This window comes from Protopterus annectens, chromosome 5.part0 (assembly GCF_019279795.1).
Source record: "Protopterus annectens isolate FY-2018-M chromosome 5.part0, PAN1.0, whole genome shotgun sequence".
NCBI classification, from domain to species: domain Eukaryota; kingdom Metazoa; phylum Chordata; order Ceratodontiformes; family Protopteridae; genus Protopterus; species Protopterus annectens.
The window spans coordinates 375576161-375590736 of record NC_056735.1 but is presented as its reverse complement, the minus strand read 5'-3'; positions in this window follow the sequence as shown (position 1 = coordinate 375590736).

Below are 14576 nucleotides of genomic sequence, written 5' to 3'. Positions count from 1 at the left end.
GGTACATATGTATATAGACATATACCAGTCCTGTTTGAAAGCTCCTATTAAAATACAGTATCCTTGGACTATTAGGTGTAAAATAGAAGAGACTGCCATTATACTAAAGGATTCCAATGCACTGTAATCTTTATTCTGACAACATTACTTTGCCTTTTTTAGCACATGTATTTTAGGCCATGAAATGGGACAGAAATATTGCCTTGTTTACTGAAATAGATATGATTTTTACCATTGAAACCTTACTACACAAGCATTGTGTAATAGATTGCATTTTCTGTGCTGAAAAGTAACCATACACTTCTAAATAGTGGAAGCCAAATATAATACAAAATGCCACACTAAAACAATGAAATGCCTGCAAAGCCCTATATCTGTTAGTTATATGTTACTTCTCATTGAGTGTTAAATAATAAAATATTCAGTTAATTATCCTTAGACAATAAAGGTTTCACAAAGTGCATTGGATAACCTCTCTTCAGCAACATACCCAATAAAACATCCCTTTCTTTGTAAAATTCATCCAAATTACTGATCATACGAGCAAGTCTCACCCCTTGTCCCTTAACTAGGGATCTCTTTTGGTGTAAGGGGTGTCCACTTTCAAAGTGGAGAAGGATGTTCGAGTATGTTGGCTTCCTAAAAGAAGTAGAGGAAAAATTCTTTGTTTATCATATCTTTGCTAATCTGTATGTCCAGATAGATGATGCACTGTGTGTGTGTATCCATTGTAAATCTCAAGAAGGTGGCACTAGTATTCAAAAACAGTGAAAATTCCGCCAACTGGTCAGGATTACCATCCCAAAATATTAAGATGTTGTCCAGGTAACGCCCGTAAAATCTACAAATTCCATCCCCTGGGATGTAAAAACCTTTGACAATTCCCACTGAGTAAGTACTATATTTGCAAAAATTGGAGCACAAGCAGCACCCATTGCAATTCTGGAAGTTTGCTTGAACAAATGCCCTTCAAATGTTTACTAGCTATTTTCTAGAACCAGTTCCATCAGCGTTCTTAGTGTTAGTATCCTAGAATGTGTAAGGGATGTATGTTGACATGGAAAATCATAAAACAGTTCAATACCCTCACTATGGGGTATTACATCAAATAAATCCTTGACATCTATAGTTGCAAATATGATGTCTCCCCATAATACTCCTGTTTGATTTTCTTTAAACAATCCCATGAATCTTTAATAATATGTGGATAGTCACTTAAACATTGTTTTAATTGGTAATCTAGATATTTAGCTATTGTGAGTGTCTTAGAGCCTTTCACGTCCACTACTGGTCTTGAAGGGGGATTTCTTATGTCTTTGTGGATTTTTGGGATCCCAAAAATAGTTGGGATCCTTGGGTTGTTCTGTAGACAAAAGTTATAGTCTACCTCTGTGATTTGGTCATTCAGCAATAAATCATAATAATAAATAATAATACATTTCACTATTTTTGAATACTAGTACCACCTTTCTGAGATTTACAATGGATAAAATTGCAATCTTGGAGTTGGTATATCTAATTTACAGGGGGGCAGACCCCCCCAAAATGGGGTGTGCAGAAACATATTAGAAAGTGTGTTTGTTAGTTAGGTGTTGTAGGTGGAGAGGATCTTATTTACTTGTGCAATGCAGTTTTCAATGTTATGAAGCACACTTTCTATGTTTTGAGTTTTCAATGTTTTGGATTTTCAGTGCTTTGAATTTTTGGTGTTATGGTCTCAATGTTATGAAATTCAATGTTATGAAATGTTAATGTTATGAAGTAGACATATATATATATATATATATATATATATATATATATATATATACATACACACACACACACACATATATATATATATATATATATATATATCTATAGGTCTACCTGAAAATGCCGAAAGTCCACAACGTCAACAACTAGAACACCGACACCGGAAGATCGACAACGGAGATGATCGAAAGTTGAGAATCCCAATGCTGAGAACACCGACATGTTAAGGTAAGTGTGCGATAGGGATGGATGTTAGGGTCAGGGTGTGGGTAAGGTAAGTGTGTGATAATCACGGACATTAGGGTAGGGTGCGGGTCAGGTAAGTGTGCAATAGTGACGGACTTTAGGTTTAGGGGCGGGTTAAGTGAGTTAAAGTTAGGGTGCGGGCAAGGTAAGTGTGCGATAGTGACGGACTTGAGGGTTAGAGGCAGATTAAGTGAGTTAGGGTTAGGGTGCGGGTAAGGTAAGTGTGCAATAGTGACAGACTTAAGGGTTAGGGGTGGATTAAGTGAGTTAGGGTTAGGATGTGGGTAAGGTAAGTGTGCGATAGTGACGGACCTTAGGGTTAGGGTTTGGGTTAAGGTTAGTGCATAGATAGTTGTGTATGTAAGGTTTAGTGTAGGTTTGTAAGGTTTTTGGTGTGCTTGTGTTGTGTGGGGGGTTTTCGGGAAAGGTATTTGTTTTGTTGATTGTCAGGATTGTGATTTGTCGGGCATGTGAAGTTTCGTGTTTTTGAACTTTCGGTTTCTTACGGTTTTATCGTGTCGGTTATTTCGTTGCCGGTGTTTTGGCTGTCGGTGTTATCAGGTAGACCCATATATATATATATATATATATATATATATATATATAAATATATATATATATGCAAATGCACTTGATTTGTTCATGTAGTCAGATAAAGGGAGGATGACTCTAAGGTGAAAGTTTTTCCATCCTGTTTTGTGGTCCAGTAGTCTCTAAAACATACCCTTTTGTTTGTTTTAATATTACTTGACATATATCCATGAGGTTAGGGATGTCAGGCTTGTTTTTCAAAGCATTGGTAGACTGTCTGCCAGAGGCAGAGAGTATTCTGTTGGATAGCAGGTGATGATGCTTATTCTTGTTAGATATAAGTCGCAGGCAGACTGGGAGGGTCTTTTCACTACTGTAATGTGAAAAATCTGACTGATTTTAACAACATAGTAGAGTTGCCAGGCAGGAGGCAAATGCACAAACTCTGCCATGATAAAATGATAAGGTTATATCATACAGAGAGGACTGGGTACAAGCTATCTGCAGTGGGGTGCAGGTAGAAACTGAGTGAGATCTCATGGTAGATCTCAGTGAGGCTCAGTCCGACACCTTAGTGAATGAAGTAGCCCTGTTGCTGTAGCTATCTCATAATCAGACAAAGGAAATATTAGCAGTATTACAGGAATTTGGAAAGAGTTAGTCAAATCCTGAGAGAGGCTACTGAAGGACATATTGGAACTTGAGGTTATCTAGGAACACAAAAGATCTTGGGACTCACTTGTACTGCTAGTGCCAAAGAAAGGTGGCAATACCAGTTTTTATGCAGAATATAGAAAACTAAATAGTCTCACAGAGTTGGATGCTTACCCCATACACTGGAAAGATGATGTCTTAAGGCAGATGGGTGGTGTTAGTATCTAACTTTTACTGATTTGTTTGAGGATTACTGATAGATAACATTAATACCTGCAGATAAGGAAAGGTGAGCATTTGTGATCTCATTTGGTTTATACATGTTTACTAAATGACCATTTGGAATTAATAATGCCCCTGCAACATTCAAGTGCTTAGTAGATTACATCCTAGCAAGAACAGGAGATTATGCCCTTGCTTACCTGGATGACATTTCTATCTATAGCCATTTATGAGCAGAACCCGTTTAACATGTTGGGGGGGGGGGGGGGTGGTAGACTGTAAAGAGTAGGGTGGACTATGAAGACCAGCAAGTGTCAGGTGGGCATGTCTGAGGTATCTTATCTGCATAATAGACTGGACAATGTAAAATGCTGAAAGATCCTTTGAGAAGGCCACCCTGTACTAACCAGTTCTGACTACAATTAAGAATTCATTATACAAGCAGACTCTTCCAGTGATGGTGGGAAGCTTGTACTTGCCCTCATTTCCTCAGAGGGAAATGAGCATCCTATTGTGTATTTCAGCTGCAGACTTCAACCCAGGGAGGAATCCTATGTAGTCATAGAGTAACAGTGTCAGGGCATAGTCCAGGCTCTGCAAAAGCTGCAACCCTATCCATATGGAAGAAAGTTCACTATGGCTGCAGAACACAGCCCCCTTAAAGTAGTTATACAGGGTAAATGGACAGAAAAAAAAGCTTCTTAAATGTAGTTTAACCTTCATGGGCGGCCATGGTGGTGCAGCGGTTAATGTTGTCACCTCACAGCAAGAGGTTCTTTGGTTCGATCCTCAGCTGGGGTGCCTTCTATGCAGAGTCTGCATGGCCTCCCTGTGGTCGCGTGAGTTTCCTCTGTGTGCTCTGGTTTCCTCATACATCCCAAAGACATGCTGTAGGTGGATTGGACACTCTAAATTGGCCCTAGGTATGAGTGTGTGCGTGTCTGTCCCTTTTGTGGAAGGTTGGGTACCGGGCTGGCAACCTGACACCGTAAAACTCTACTGCTAGTCATGAGCAGACAGGTGATCCGCTGTGGTGACCCCTAACCGGGAAAAGCCAAAAGGAGAAGAAAAAGATGCAGTTTAACCTTCTAGTACTATAACATGATTATCCAGCACTGGGGTGGTATTGCAAATGCCAGTACATATAATCTGTCCAGAAAGAGAATGGGACAGTATACCAAAAGAGAGTATCTCATTCTCAAGCTCAAGCTCATAACAAACTTCAGAAAAATTGTGAACTGCATTACATTTGTTACCCATTCCTTTATATTATTATCATTTCTAACTAATTTGGGTGGAACTGTGGTGAATGGAATCACAGCAACATGCACTCATGCTACCTTACAGATCCCTGTAGCCTAGTCAGCATGTTTATGTAGCTATTGCACTATACTAGTCCACGAAGTAGTTCTGCAGGCATGATAGCAATCTAATCTCATCAGAGTGCTGTCTGTCACTATTATATATATCTATCTTTAAGTGTGGCTGTATTCATGGACTTGACATTTCTTGGATTACAGTTCATTGCATACATTTCCACTAAAACACTGCTTAACAACAAAACATAGGGAAGACAGAATTTACCCTTGTGCAGGACCCATGATATTACTTGTAAGGTAGTTTCACTGGATTCATTTTACTGAGATATTTTCAATGATTTGTGATCCAACAGTGTGTGTGCTATAGTTGAATGATGACATACATACAGACACACACACACACACACACACACACACACACATATATATATATATATATATATATATATATATATATATATATATATATATCTATATATACACGTGGGGGTGGATGGGGCCTTGCCCCTGCATTGAATGGGTTTTTAATATTTTGGCCTTCAATATTTTGAGTTTTTTGACCAAATTCTAATAAATCATTAACATTTCAATAATTTTCCTTGGCATTATTCATTATCATTTTGAGGATCATGACAGTATGTTCACCATGGTAAATATCAAATATAATAACAGAAATTGGATGTTAGCAAATTAATACTAGCTTCCAGATTTAGGGGTCAAGATAGCCAAAAAAACGTTGGATATAGATGATATAAAAACACTTTTCCACCAAGACACAGTGATTCACTAGACTATTCTCATTATTCCTATGCTTGTGGTACACTGCCTATTACAGATAAGGTTTTAATTTCATATAATTTGATATTAGACTTTAAGAAAAAAAGCTAAATATTATTTTCCCCTTATCTGATCATAATTCTTTAGCATTCAAGTTACCATTCAATTTTAAAATATTGGCAGTGACCTCAAGGATCCCATTATATCTAGTAAAGCATGAAGATTTTAAGAAATGGTTTGTAAGTAAAACTGATGATTTTATGAAATTCGGTAAGGGAAGTTGTTAGCAAAATAATGATCTGGGATTCTTTAAAAGCTTATTTATTTGAAATAAAAATGATTTAGTGTAAGAAGAAAAACTGTGGAATAATGAATTACTTAACACTCAAAATAAAGTATATATTCTGAAATCCAATTTCAGAAAGGAGACAACTCTCTTCTTGAACAAATTTAAACAATAATATCGAACAACACTTTCTCATAAAATATGGAAAAATTTGCTTCATTCCTATATAGTGACTCTGAGAGGGATGCATAATTTATTCAGGAGTTCAAAATTTCCACTAGAGTTAATCATGAAAAAGAAATTAGAAGCACAAAGGGTAATAAATTATAAAGCATAATTATAAGAAATTCTTTTAGAATTTAAAAATTAATAGAATGTAATAAATCTAAATTTTGGCAATGGCCACTTTAAGGATGATTTATTCAAGAATTTCATTTGGAAAATTAAAAGTAACAAATTACAGACTAAGTAAGGGATAATCTCATTAAAATAACATTTAAAGAAGGCAATAATAAGATAAAGGTACATAAAAAATAACTAAGCTCCTGGAACAAACAGAATAGTTCGGAAGATATTCAAACTTTTACCACAGTGGGCAGGATTGTTTTTTTTTCGTTATATATCAGCTGACATTCAAACAACTTTAATACCACCTCCATCTTGGTAATACTTTCTAATTTTTCAAATTATAAAAGAAAATAAAGATCTTGCAAACTGTGTTGCATATAGAACAATCTCACTATTAAGTATTCAATATTAATTATGTATATTAACTAGTCTATTTTTACTGATGGACTAAAATACTATATTAAAAATATAACTAATTATAACCAGACTGTTTTTATCTACAGAATACAAGCCCAGTATTAAAAGAATCCTAACTGTGTTGGACTTAGTTAAAGTTAATGAGGAAGAAGTATGTTTTATAAGACTTGATATTGACAAAGCATACAACTTGGTCAAGTGTGATTATTTATTTAAAAATTTGGATCCATATGATTTACTGAACAAATTGTGTATATTAATTCGAAATACTTATCAAGGAGATAAGGTCCATGTAAAACTGTGTACTTCTGTATCAGAATCTAAAGAAATTGTAAACAAGACACTAAACAGGACTGTTCTTTATCTCTCTTGCTATTTGTTCTTGCAATAAAAACATTAATGGCTATTAGAAGAAATCAATTTGTCTTTGGAATAAGGGTAGAAAAACCCTACAAGTCAAAATTTGTGCCATATGCATATGACACAGTACTGACCATGACCGATCTTTACAGTTCAGTAAAAAGAAGTATACAGTATAATAAGAATTTTTGAGAAAATGTCAGGTTTACATTTTAATAATAGTAAAGCAAAATTCATCAACTTAAACAAGAAATGAAACTCTAACCAATCACCAGACTATAATTTATTCTATGACTCTCAAGACCTTGAATAATAATAATAATAAAGTTTGACAATGCAATCAACATAAATTATTTGAAAATAACAAAACAAATAATTGTTTTAATAGAGGGCTGGAATAAACAAGTTTTAAAGACAGAGTAGAACTAATTAAAATAGTATTAATGTTCAAACTGTTAGTCATATTTCAGATGACAGCTTTTGTACCAAAAAGATCTGAAAAACATTTTCTGAGATTTAAAAAAAAAATAAAAAGGCTGGCTTATAAATACAATATAAGAACATGGGACAATTGTCAATGGTGGGATCAAGCAACATGACACTGAAACTTCTGCTCAAGCTGTTTCATTTGAGATTATTGCTCATTGGTTAGATAAAAATGATTCTTCAAATTGGTAAGATTTACACAGGTTACTCCTCATCTTGAAGAAGATGAAGACCTCAATCACATTCTTAGATATCACAGATAACAAAATGTGTCTAGTGTTAGGCAACTACTGCCATTTTAATATCTACTCACCATCTATATCTCTATATGTCAACACATTTCTAAAAATTATGAACAAAATATTATATGGACGTACAAAACTGAAAAGCCTGGCTAAATATGCTATTGTCATTTTGTATAACTAAAGGCTTACCAGTGAGTTCAAATGAAAAGAAAATGACACATTGGACAGGGATGCATTTCTTGGGTTTGAATAATTGTTACGCAGGATCTGAGCTGAAAACTTAAGAAAATATGAACATAGAATTTAACTTAGAAAAGGATGAATGGGTGATGATGCAAGAAATTAAGTGGGAGGATCAAGAAATGTTTAGAAGGTTAGGAAGCTTATCCAATAAAGAAATTCCTCAACTGCAAGGATATTTATGTCAGATTACATACAAAATAAAACATATGAAATAGTTTTATCAGACATGAATAAGAAAATTATAACATACAGAGGAAAAATAAATGATACACAGTGGAATTTTATTTTCCAGAACAAAAATAAAGATATGTCAGAGATTAATAAAAATCTAATGCTGCAATCTGTGGAGAAAACGCCTCTTGCTCAGTATTGGAAGGCTTTCACCTGTAAATGTTTGCATAGAGTTTTTTCTATCCTTGACAAGATTGCTAAAATGTATAATGATCTTAAAATGCTTTTATGGAAATGTAAATTAGAAGTCAGAACTGTCTGGAAACATATTATGTTTAATTGGGTCTTAGTAAAGGAATACTGGGGAAATTCTCATTTTTTTTTCCACTGCTGTTATAGTCAGACACTATTTCCGTTACCAAGGACTTGTTTTCATTTAATGCTCCTGCACTGTAGGGTATAAACATAGATCAATATTATCTTTTATGGTCCATCTTAGCCATTGCAAAAATTTATAACAAGAAATTGGAACTCAAGCCATCCTTCACATTTCTCTAAATTGATATATCTTCTGATATGAGTTATAGGTAAAGAATCATAAATTAGAAAAAAAAATTTCATAGTAGACCAATCCAAATTTTTGGTCCAAAGTCAAATGTTTGATAGGAAATAATGGATAATGACTCCTTAGTTATGACAGTGAACTGACTTTACTAAATGTACCAGCAAGAGACTCCTGACATGATAAGTTATGTTTTATATACTGACAGGAAACATCTGATATATACAGTGTACATAGTTATTTAAATTTAAGACAAGTTTTGCAAATTTAAATAAGTTTTAAAAAAAATTTACTTCAGCTTAAACCATATGTAGAAATTCATGAGTATGTGCATTAATTCTGATGTGACAATCAATAACAAAACTTAAGAAGAAACAAATGGAACAAAGTACCCAAAGACTGCAACCGGCAGCAACCACTAAAACTGTAAAACAGGGCACTTAGAGGCACCAAATGAAAGGAGATATCACTTCCAAAGTTATAAAGTTGTAAAAACAATCCTTTATAAATAAAGGATTGTTTTTACAACTTTTTAACTTCGGAAGTGGTGTCTCTTTTCATCTGGTGCCTCTGAGTGCCCACTTTTACAGATTTTAATCAATTAAATATGTTAATTAAAAAAAGAAGTCTTCTAAAACAACATACAATTCATCTCAGTCTCTTTAGTTCCCTCCCACCCTTCCCTCCTCTTCAAAGTAAAACTTCTCCCAGTCACTACTAAATACTACAAACCCATACCTTTTCATTACCAGACACTAACTAAGTACAAACCAAAACAACTTATTCCTTATCTCACTTACCTCTGCTTAGCCGGTGACATTCACCCTAATCCAGGACTAAACTTCTCTCCTACTAACCACACTAGCTCCCACAATAATTCCACCAATAAATACCTCAAATTCCTCACCATCAATGCCCAAAGCCTAAAAAATAAAATAACCCACTTTCATGCCTGGCTCACTCACAACTCACCTGACATTGTAGCCATCTCTGAAACCTGGCTAAAACCTCACATAAGTGACTCTGAATTCTTTCCCCCTGGATTTCAATCACTTCGATCTGACCGCCTAAGTACTCGGGGTTGTGGTGTCGCATTAGTCTACTCCAACCAGCTGTCCTTTACTCCATATCCTAATCCCATCCCTTATTTTAATAATGCTGAACTTGTAGCAGGCCTTCTAAAAATTAACAGTCATAAAAGCATCTGCTTCATTTCCCTCTATATTCCTCCAGGTAACAACACCAACACCCTGGAAGACATCCTGTCTTGGGCCTCCTCAAATATTAAACTGGAAACCAACATATTGGGGGATTTAAATATAGACTGATACAAAATCAACAACCCTAACCCCACCATGTCAATCAATCTATTTAACTACACTCAACTTACTAACACCATCACTAGACCCAACAAAACCAACCCCGAAGGCTCTATACTAGACTGGATCCTAGTATCTCATCCCAATAAAGTGATACAATCTGGTGTCATACCAGACCCATTAGGAGACCACCTCCTTGCCTTTACCCATCAAGCTTCCCTCATCCCCCAAACTCCCACCAGTTTATCCACACTCGGATCCTCTCTAACTTTAACCCTACTACTTTCTCTGATTCATTCAGGAATACCAATTGGAACCCCCTGAAAACTCTTCCATTAGACTCAGCCATTGACTTTTTCAATTCAACTTTCTTAAATGTCCTTAACTCCCTAGCTCCAGTAAGAACAAAAAGAGTAAAAACTAAGACCACCCATTGGCTTACCAAAGATACCAAAAAGATTATGCTACAAAGAGATAAAACCTGGAAAACATACATCCAAACTAAACAACCAGACATCTTACTTAAATACAAACAACTAAGAAACCTTGTCAAAAAACAAGTCATCAAAGATAAAAAGTCCTATTACAAAAAAATGCAAACAAATCATGCAAAAAAACTCAACAAATTTTGGAACTCTATCAACTCTCTCCTTAGGCCAGGTACTAAAAACAATCCCTGCCCCGACACCAGCAAATCTGACCTTGAAATTGCCTCACTATTCAACACCTTCTTCACCACTTCTATTGCTGAGCTAACCAAGTCCTTTACCAACAACAACCCTGAACCCCACCCCAACCAAACATCTTCTCCCTCCTCTCCCCCCCATGTTCGAACTCAAACCCATCTCCAACTACCAAATAAAGAAACTACTCTCTAAACTAAAGCCTTGCTCCAATTCCCACGACAACATTCCCTCCTCCTTCTTAAAAATAGTCTCCAGTGGTATTGCTCTCCCTATTAGCATCCTGATCAATAGATCCCTACTTGAATCCTATGTACCCAAACTATGGCACTCTGCATATATTCTTCCACTTCACAAGGGTGGCAAAAACTGTAACGTATCTAATTTCTGCCCCATAGCCATCCTTTCCCCTCTCTCTAAACTCCTTCAAAAATGCATCCACCTTCAGCTTTTGCCATTCCTTACCAAACACCAGCTACTTTCTGCTACCAAACACGGCTTCCACCCAGGACATAGTACCAACACCACCCTTCTTTCCTTCTTACATACTGTCAATTTAGCCCGTGACTCCAGTAATTTAGTATCCTCTGTTCTGTTGGACTTACCTAAAGCTTTTGATATTATCTCCCACACCCACCTTCTAAATCATCTGTCTAATCTCAATCTCTCCCACAAAACTCTCTCCTGGTTTTCCAGCTATCTTTCTGACAGGTCCCAGGCTGTCAAATGGGGTCAGGGCACCTCCACCTTCCGTCCTACCCCCACTGGAGTACCCCAAGGAGCCATACTTGGCCCAATTCTATTCAACATCTTTATTAACAACTTTTACAAGGCCATACCCAATACTAAAATTGTTCAATATGCTGACGATTCTACTTTGATCTGCGGCACCTCCAAATTAACAGATCTCCAACTACTGACACAAACCACCTTCTCTGCTACCGAAAAATGGATTCTCCAAAATTACCTCTCATTAAATGCTAACAAAACTAAAATCCTTCTATTCTCTCCTTCTAAGTCCTCCCCTATTGATAAAAACTCATTCCAAATAATCAGCCATAATAACTCCATTTTAGAGGTTGTTCCCTCTGACAAACCTCTTGGTGTAACTATTGATGAACACCTAAAATTTAATACTCACGGACAGATAAACATAAAGAAAACCCACATAAAACTCGGCCTACTTTATAGAAACAACCACTTCCTCTCTCCTGCTACCAGACTAACTCTTGCCACTTCTTATCTCCTTCCCTCTCTACTGTATGGCACCCCTCTGCTTACTAATTTATCATCCTCACTATCCTCCAAACTAGAAACATGTTACAATAAAATCTCCAGATTTGCTACCAAAGCCAAATCTTCCTCTCATCACTGTTCCTCCCTTCACTCATTAAACTGGCTTGAACTCCATAACCAACTTGACTTTCTCCAGTCACGACTGCCTATAGACTACTATTCCAACCTACTAAGTGCCCTGCACTATCCAATATCCTACAATCATATACTCCCCATAGAACACTTAGATCTACCCAACAAAACCTAATCACAATCCACAAACCCAAGCGCCCAGCTGGTCAACTTCTGCTTTCCTTCACCTTAGCCAAAAAATGGAAAGATCTTCCCTCCACTCTTAGGATTTGCGATAACCTCGAAAACTTTAAAACTCTTCTTCATTCTCACCTTTACTCAAACAGGAAATGCAACTGTACTCTTCACCCTATACCTCTCAAGGTCTCCTCCACTTTTACTCATGGCTAACCTCTCACCTAGCTAATCTTGCTCATTTGTATTATGTATATATAACTATACTGTAAATTCTAGCCTCAAGGCCATTTGCCTGTTTTTTACACCTAAACAAAATTGTAATTGTTTGTTTCTTTATGAATGCTACCTGTTTATTTGTCAGGTATGCAAAGTTTCTTGGTAATTATTCATGTAACTATGTATTGTTGGAACTTTTCTCCCCTGGCCTTCACTGAAAACGGGCCCCCCGAGCCCAGTGGATCTACCCGGTCATCAAACTGGAATAAATAAATAATAATAACTAAATTATTTTATTTATTTTACATTTGTTGGCCAGGAAAGTCAGACTGTATGCATGTCCATTTTCAGCAGAAGCCCAGGGAGAAAAGCTCACAGTTAATTTTTAAGGAAAATATAAGGTGTATAGAGAAGCATTCAAATTTACATAGTACCAAACGTAACATTGACTAGTAACATAGCATTGAACCTTAAGATTTAACATATTTACATAGTACCAAACTTAACATGGACTAGTAACATAGCATTGAACCTTAAGATTTAACATATTTACATAGTACCAAACTTAACATTGACTAGTAACATAGCACTGAACCTTAAGATTTTTATATTTACATAGTACCAAACTTAACATTGACTAGTAACATAGCATCGAACCTTAAGATTTAACAAATTTACATAGTACCAAACTTAACATTGACTAGTAACATAGCATCGAACCTTAAGATTTAACATATTTACATAGACTGAACACATCTTTTACAGTTTTATGTTGAGGCATTACATAATGGTGAACATTGTTAGTGGGGGTTGCATTTTTTGCTTTATACAGTTGACTTGTGAGCAAGTTAGCCAGAGTAGGGAGTACAGCAACAAAGACAGCAAAGATTAGACATAGTAGGGAGTATAGTAGCAGGAGAAGAGACAGAGATGGGAAATTGGATAACAGGTTAAGTAAGAAAATCAGGAGGAGTAAGTAGCTTAAGTACAGAGTAAGAGAAGAGGTGTAAAGAGAAACGTGTAGTGGATAGATAACAGAGTGTCCTAGCAGTGATATATGGGTTTTGACTAAGAGGGTTGAATTAGAGGTGGCACTGGAAGAAAGCTAGAGAAGTTGCATTCTTTTGATGATGAAGTTGAAGTCAGAGGGCAAGAGTAAGGGGAGAGGGTGGGGGGTCAGCCAGGTGGGGAACATGTGCATATCCATGTGTGCTTTAGGTGTTCTTTCAGGAGTCTTTTAAATGTAATTTTTAAGCCTACTGAGGTAATAGCAGTAGGTAGGGTGTTCCAAATTTTGCCTATGTAGTTAGGGAAGATGATGTCCCCTGCTGTGTTGTTGGTCTTGGTGACCTTGATTAATTTTTTGTCACTAGAGTGAAGTTGTCTAGTTTTAGCCTGTAGTTGTAGTAGATTGGCCAGAGCTGGAGTTTTGTCTGGGAGTAGTAGGAGATTATGGGCAAAGGAAAGTTGATGATAATTTAGGAGATTAGGGAATTCAAGCCAGCCAAGTTGTTTTAGGGAATGGCAGTGGTGGGCTCAGTAGAGGGCACCGGTAGCAAATTTTGGAATTTGATTGCAACAGGTGTTGAGTTTAACAATTTCAGTTTTGGGTAAGTTGGTGAGAATGGGTGAGGCATAAAATAGTGTGGAAAGGAGGTGAGTTTGAGCAATTATCCTAGCAGGTTGTGTTAGAAATTTTTATATAGACTGCCCAGTTTCTGTGGATATTTTTATTGGTTTGATTTATATGCTGATCAAATTTGAGGTTATTATCAATGGTCACTCCTAGCAATTTAGTATGAGTGTCAGGGGAGATGACAGTCCCATCCCTGGACACAATATTAAATGAGCTGGATATTGTGGTAGATTTGTTAGGTGTTAATAGCAATTTCTTTTTTGGGGGGGGGGGGGGTTTAGTATTAGGTTTTTGTTAAGAAACCAGTTTTCAGTGGTATGGAAGGCTCTTGGGGTTATAGAGAGGAGTTTCTGAGGATCATTGGCTGAACAGAGAAATGCTGAGTCATCAGCATATTGTATAACTGTTGCATCTTGACAGATGCTGTGGAGGTTACTGGTGAAAATTGAGAATAGGAGGGGACCTAAAATGGAACCTTGTGGAACTCCTGTGGTGATGGGTATCAATATGGATAGGTTATTGTCCCACTGAACTGCTAAACGAATAAATATAAAT